Source organism: Alosa pseudoharengus, unplaced genomic scaffold (assembly GCF_046254945.1).
Source record: "Alosa pseudoharengus isolate Yale_2024_CS ecotype anadromous, Long Island Sound unplaced genomic scaffold, YU_APseudo_1.1 YU_APseudo_1.1_scf_5, whole genome shotgun sequence".
Lineage (NCBI taxonomy): Eukaryota > Metazoa > Chordata > Actinopteri > Clupeiformes > Clupeidae > Alosa > Alosa pseudoharengus.
The window spans coordinates 16028680-16036333 of NW_027468837.1; positions in this window are offsets into that span (position 1 = coordinate 16028680).

Consider the following 7654-nt stretch of genomic DNA (forward strand, 5'->3'; position numbering starts at 1 on the left):
ATGCAATTACGGTCATTGTTCTCAGTACTGTAGCACAAACTGTCCAGCTGTTGTTGTGTTTAAAGCTCCAACATTAGCAGCTCCATACCAGGAATGTCAGATACTCACAGAATGTAAACATTTTACTTTTTAAAAAGTTTTAAAGTTTCCTTTGACAACTGTCTTCATCTGCTGTTTGAACCGGTGTTGTGTTTAGCATAACATTAACAATATTCTGTGTACTAATATGCAATTGAATGTGAAATGTCTCTCTAGGGAATCTCACTAGAATGCTGAGAATTGCAGTGCTCTAGTGGCTTGTTTATACTTCTATTTGCCGTCTGTTTTGAATGTATTCTATCTGGTAGTGCTGAGAACTCCTCACACGAAGAGAAGGGAGAGTGTTCATGAATATGCATTTTTAAAATTACTTTATGCAAGGACTGCCGGACAATGCAAATGCTCCTTTGTTTTAAGGGAATGTTTTAGATTAGGTTAATAGAGTCCCATGGTGCATTTTATAGAAAAGGATTATACATTTTGTAATTGTGTCCATAACCTTCAAATTAACAAATCAAAATAAATGTCAAGGGAAACCTGTACCATCTCTGACTTTCCTTTTGTGCTGAAACAGGTGATAAGGACTAGATCCATCAAGACAATACAGTAATAAAAAAATATACTAAGATTGGCATCTGAGCCATTTTTTCTGTGCTTGGTTAAAACCTCCTAAACTTCTGACCATCTTTAGATTTCCTGGCAACCTGTTCCACAGGCTTGTTGCTACATGCAAAAAGGACTCCTTACCTAAATTACTCTTAACTCTAGGGGCTGTATTTTGGGTCACCAGCGCATGGCGTAAAGTTCGTTATTCAATGGCGCGAAGTTGAATTCGTTATTTTGCACCTTTATTTTTTAAGCATTGCGCCCAGGGGTGTGGCAATTAACAACCTAGGGAGGGACCTGGCGCATTGTCTAAAAATCGCTATCATACACCACCTAAACCTGGTCAGAAGTCAATGGCGAGTTGTTCATATGCTATTTTAAGAGCGCATGTCAACAGTCATATTGGCAGGTGCACGCACCATCCTTCTATCATTCATGAACGCACACCAGCGCACGTCCAAGCATTACAAATTGCATGATTACAATGGTAAACATAATTAGAATAAAGATATTACGAAATACTGTACATCTCATGATGAGTAGTTATTCACCATCATTTGCAAATTGGTAATGACGGTTAAAAGTGATTAGGGGAGAGGCGAGAGACACGTATGGAGCACAGCTGAAGATGCACTGTCACGAGATATAAGCAACTCCTCTGCAGGATAAATGTTGTTTTATTCAGTCATTTGAGCAACATTAGGGTAAGTGTTGCTTTTTCCAGCCTATGTTTTCGATGGTAACCCGTTGTCAGTCAATAGTGAAAGTAACCAATGAGTTCAAATAATAGACGAGTGCAAATGCGTGAAGGCTATGCTAGGTTTTAGTAAAGCATGGTTTAAGAATGACTATTCCATATGGTCTCGCAAGCAGCCTCCTTCAAATGCGCCGTTGAATGCCAAAATACCGATGCATTTATTTGACATATCGCGCGTTGCGCCGTTAAAGGGAATGACAGATGTCATTCTCATTGGTTTAAAATGATGTTACGCCCCAAACACACCCATATGACTGATTAAAAGACCTAGGAACACCTTGTTACGCCATGCGCTCCACTTTTGAGAACGAAACCCCTCCCAATGTGAACTGGACATCCTACTAAATTTGAATAGACTTTTGACGAGTGACGATGCACTTTAGAATGTCATGATAGGGCCCTAGGAGGTACAAAATCAGTAGAGCTGCCCCTGGTGGAGTAGCTGTGAACATTTCTCACTCAGAAAGGTTTTGCTCATAGTACATACTCTTAAACATTACTCCATAACTATGGTTTAGATTATATGCATTAGATATTTGTAGTGTGGAGCGAGAGTGTTTGTTTTTAATTATTATCAGAACTTTGTATGGGCCATTTAACAGATTTACCTGATTAATGTTACAGAATAAAAGGTGCTGCTCCTCAATTTCACCAAATGCACCAGACCTAATTTTACCAGACATTTTAATTGGTTGATACTACATAGACTGTTTAGTTTATTTTAGCATGTGTGGCAGCAGTGTTTTCTTTTATTAAATGCTTTTAACAGTCAGAGGCCACACAGTGCTGTGTAATGCAATCAATGTCACATAGAACTTAACTGAAATGCCAATGTGTCTCTGAACCTGAGTTTCTGCAAATTCTATTTGCATCCTTCAAAGAGGTCCCATGAAACTAAATGAGACTATACAGACCATATATTTTATTGCTTGAGGAGACATGCATTTCAGTCTGCCTCACACACTCTCACACCAAGATGCTAGAATCGGCACCCTCAAATTAAGGCGAGCTGAATGTGCCCATTGATCCTTCGTGTTCCCTCACAACTGTTGCTTCCCAGAGTCCAAGCTGAGTTATTAGTCGCCAGCACACTTCAGAGACACACTTCTTCACACGTCATATAAACAGGTTTGTTTATGTAGACAAAGAGGGGGATGTTTGCCACTTATATGGCCGCGTAATAATCGGGTCTATACTTAATATACCTGAGAACCACAGTCTTACCAGTACAACAAAAACAAAAAACAGACTTGCTGTGGCAAAATACCATAGGTGTCTCTGTTACATGTAACACAATGCATCCCTCATTGGATAAACACAAAGCACATCATTTGATAATTTGAGTAGTTATCCCCCCCCCCCCCAACACCACCACCACCTCACACACACATTCACAAATCAAGAAGACACACAATATCAATATGATATACATTATATGCCCTATAAAATCTGTTAATATAAAACAGATATTATATAGGCAGATTCTTTACAATACAATTATTTACAGGACAAATCTGGCATGTGTTAACACCAGATGTGTAGGCCTGAATGGAGTCACACCATCAAGGGTTGCTGAAGCTGAGGTAGGCCTAAAATGTGAATACCGAAAGTCTACTATTTTTTCGCAGTGTCACTCATTCACTTCACCATGGTCTCCACATTGGCTGCTTGATGGTGGATGAACTTTTGGAAGGGGGGTACAAAACTTCACTGGTCGATGGGAGGGCATGACTTAGCCCAGTGCTACCACCAAGCGGCGTCGTACTGTAGTGTTTCATCGGCATCGCTTGTGAATCTTTCAGCTCGGTGTGGCCTGCGAAGAAGCAGAAAGTCTCCTCCAAACACCTGCGGTATCCTTCTGCGTAACTCTTTCCAGGTCCGGTATCAGGAGATGCCAATGTCCTCTGACGCGTGGAGTCTTTTATGTAGAGCACAGCCTTCTCAAGGATGTCGGCTTTTTCAAGCTTGCTTTTGGGTTGGTGGGTCTTAAGTTCACTGTTGAGCAGTAGCTTCAGCTTTTCAATGCTGCTGTTGATGCGATCCCTGCGTCTTTTCTCCACAGCTGGCTTCTTTATCTGTGAAGAACATGGGTTTAACATTAAAAACGTACCCGGACATACAATTTACAACGGACTTAATGTCGTGAAGAGATTATCAGTATATGCCTACACTTACTTTCATTTGATCTTTCACTGAGGATGTCCTCAGGTTGCAGATTTTGAGAGATGCCATCAAAGTCTTTTCAAACGCCCCACCAGTTCTGAAGACTATCTTAACATTTCAGTCGGTAGGCCTATGTCTTCAGCATTCATATATATAGTCTACAACAAAAAAGACTAAGCGTTATGCCTATGCTATTCTAACTAACCAATCAGAGGCATAAACTGCACAATAGCTGTGTTTCAATTAGCCAACTCCATGGCTTCCAGAACACAAAGCGTGCGTCCCGCGCGAACAGGTGGGGTGCGCATTAAATAAGGGCCGTGAAATAGTTGACTACATGACCCGTGACAGCATTTTAAGACCCTGTCCCATTCAAACAGAAGAATGAATCAGGAACGGCGGGAAACAGAGCTGACAAAGCATGAATGAAGTTTGCTGAACAATTAAGTGGTAGGCCCTATAGGCTTGTGGCAGCTTCCCGCCAATATAGCTTTCCGTCCAGCCAATATGGCTAGGTCCTGTCAAACTCATTAGTCTTAGCCTAGTTTAGCCTACATTTTGTCATGTAGCTATTTTTATTTGGTCTACATTGAGACAACAAACGTTAGCTTGTTCTATTTTTTTCTAATCGAAAATAGTAGGCCTAGGTTAGGCTATAGCCTATGATCAGTCACTTCCTTTTTTCACTGACCTATTCCGTATTTTGGCGCCATTATTTTTAAAACCTTTAGCCTATTGTGTTTGTCCACAATGATCAAGAGGGCAATCCCCTGGGAATGAGGTGCTTCTCTGAGGGCATTGCTAATGTGATGGTGACGACGGCACACTTCTTTTGTTCCGCCATTGAATTGGTGCTGTGGGAAAGTTGCGACAACATAGCCTCCAGGATTAGTCTTTGAAGACCCTGAGCTCAAAAGAGCAGCTGGCTCATGTGCGCGGGAAATTTGTCCATAAAACTTTTTTAACAGATTTCTTTACCCCTGGGAGTCTTTCTTAGGTCATCTAAGAGTGTCATTCATTATTGAAAGTAGTTATTAAATGTCTAACTGTATTTAAATCAAACTATTTTTTTTTACATTTTATTATGGTAACTGAATGAAATATGGATAGCTTACATATGTGGTAAATATATGGTAGCCTACATGTGGTACATATATGGTAGCCTATCACAAAATGATAAAACCACATCATAAATTTGGCCTATTAGCCTATCATCAACAGTAAATGTAAAACAACATAGGCTATGGTCTATTCTAAGCTATAGGGACTATTCATAAACCTGTGTCCTGTGATAACGATGTACATGGAGGCAGATTAAAAAAAAAAAAAAACATTATAGCCTATATTAAGCCTATGTGTCCAAAAAATGTCCCAAAGGATTAGCTTTATGCATTTTATCAATCTTTATCCCTTGAACTTAAATCAGTTCACAGAAAAGGCTCTCAACAGGTGTGTGGACAATCTATCCTGCCACAAAAGTAAGGGAGAGAACAGAGAGAGAGAGAGAGAGAGAGAGAGAGAGAGAAGTTGCTGAAATGCCCTTGTAATAGGCTTTGCAAAGTACATTTTAAGTTTATGTACATATATGTGTGTGTGTGCGCACGTGCATCCCAACTGAGGCCCTCTTTCTCACACACACATACAGAGAGGCAGATGCTAGGCGTCATGCTTAGTGTGGGGTGCCCCTGCCAGTCAGTCAGCTTGGGATCTGGGAATATCCTGACCTCTCCTCTCTCTGGAGCCTGCTCGTGCCCTTGATGTGGACGCAGGCTCAATGGCATTCCAGTATCACATGATGGGGCATTCACCAAGCCAAGGGCCCTGAAAAGCCACTCGGAGTGGGAAACTGTGGCATTGTTGAATACCTTCTGCCTCATTTGAACCCCCTTTTTACTGTGTCAACAGTTGGCAGCGTGTTGGTGGCCCACTTTGAAAAGAGAGGAAGTCCACATGGGCAGTGGAGATGAAAACCAAATTAACAGCACTTAATGCAGTTTTCAGTTAAAACTACCAGTTCTTTACATAACATTTAGAACATGTAGTTGCTGTCTTATTTTGTAAGTGGGTGTGTTGGTGTGTGTGTGTGTGTGTGTGTGTGTGTGAGAGAGAGAGAGAATGTGAGGATCTGTCAAGCATGACTAGAATGATGTTATCCTCAGCTTCTGACAGGACACTACCTGAGGCCATTCTAAGGTATGGCGGTAGAGGTGGCGATGGTGGTGGTGACGGGGGCTTTTGTGTGGACAAGAAGAGGTCCAGATGGTCCATTGAGGGCCAGGGCATGGTCCATTGAGTGGCGGTGGATCAGTGGCAGCGGGGAGGAGTGCACGCTCAATGGGACTGAAGTGTGGGAAAGAGGCGCAGGTCTGAGCTCTCACACATTCCACACCGGAGAGGGGCTCCTCTGGCCTTGCTGAGCCACTCTGGCAGCTGGCTTCAGTGTGCCCCTGTGTGTATGTGTGTGTGTGTGTGTGTGTGTGTGTGAGGGGGGACTCATTAGAAGGCCAAGTCTTCCCCCCCTTTTGAATGAAGAGAATATCCATGCTGGAATGCGATCAGTCCCTAACAATGTGCCCACCCTCGTGTTCCCCCCTTCTCTGTAGTCGGCATGGTTTGTCATTCGTGAGTCACTGGTGAGAAATGTTTAGTTTGAGGGATGAGGCAGCAATGAAACAAAGGCAAGTGGAGTGAAGATTTCCCTCCAAAAATGCCCAAGCATCTGGCTAGCGAGCAGAGCTATTACCATGACAACTTCAACTTGTAATCAAAGCATCTTGGGTTCTAATGGCATAAGTTTAAATTAAAACGATAAGCAAGTAAAAAAAAAAAAAAAACATCACTTTAACGTGTGTGTGTGTGTGGTATGGGTGACATTCATCATAAACACATCATTTTCAGCAGCAGAGTATATTGTTTATGACCCCACTCCCAGCTGACTCATCTTAATTGTAGCATTAAGCACACCTGTTCTGAAGGACAGGTGAACCCAAATTAGAACAATGGTCTTGAACTTTCCTAAAAAGTTCCCAGCCCTACTGCCTTACAGTTAACAGTGGGCCAGTAGCAGATGTTGAGGCACATGTGTGGTTAATGAGAGGCAAAAGCGGGTGGGATGGGGTGGTGGGGGCTTGAAGAGTAAGCAGCCAGAGCAGGTGATGTGTTTGAGAGCGACGCAGTAGGAACACACACGCGCCCCACAGTCCAGAGCTGCAGCGGATCTCTGCCGCTGCTTCAAAGTGTGTGTGTGCTTGAACGCCTGGCTGTGTGTATGTGGGAGAGAGAGAGAGAGAAAGAGTGTGTGTGTGTGTGTGTTTGGGGGCGTGAGGGATTCTATTGACTGGAGGACGTGTGAGCAGGATCCTGCCTGAGTTTCCCACACTATCCATTTATTACCCAGTATTCCCTAGGGGGAAGTGGGGGCCTCCAACAATGGAAGTGTGCCTTCCTCAAGGGGACAGGATAATTGTGTTCAATTGACATGCACAATGTGAGCATTCGTGTGACTGTGTTTGTGTGTGTGTGTGTGTGTGTGTGTGTATGTGTGTGAATTTGAAAACATTTCACTATATATTGAACAATTTCCACATTAATCGTCACAAAACTAAATCTTATTTTTTTATATCTGTCATTCATAAAAAGAGCTTGTGTGACAGACATAAAAATAAAATATACACAAGCACAATCTATTCACCATGAGCTATTCATGCAATTTTTTTATTTCCAGGTATAGAGTACCCTGTATGTGCAATGCTGCCTTGGTAATCAGCCATTATGCCCACCACCCATGTGCAGACTGTTTATTTGTCAGAGAGAGGTTTCCCAGGTAATAAAAGCAGTGTAACGGCCTGCTTGTGTTTAGGCTGTGCTATGGCTATCGCAAAAGTCTGGTCCCTCTGCTTTTGGCTGTAAGGCCAGTTAAGCATGAAATAATTGATGCCTCTGCCATTGTTGTGGCCGCCTCACCCACTGGCCTGGGAGTGTGGGAAACCTAATCTTGCCTGGGACTCATGCCTTTGTAATGCTAATGAGGTCCTATAAATAGGGGAGAGGGAGCCACCCTCAGCTCACAGATTGCTTGCCTTCCTCTGA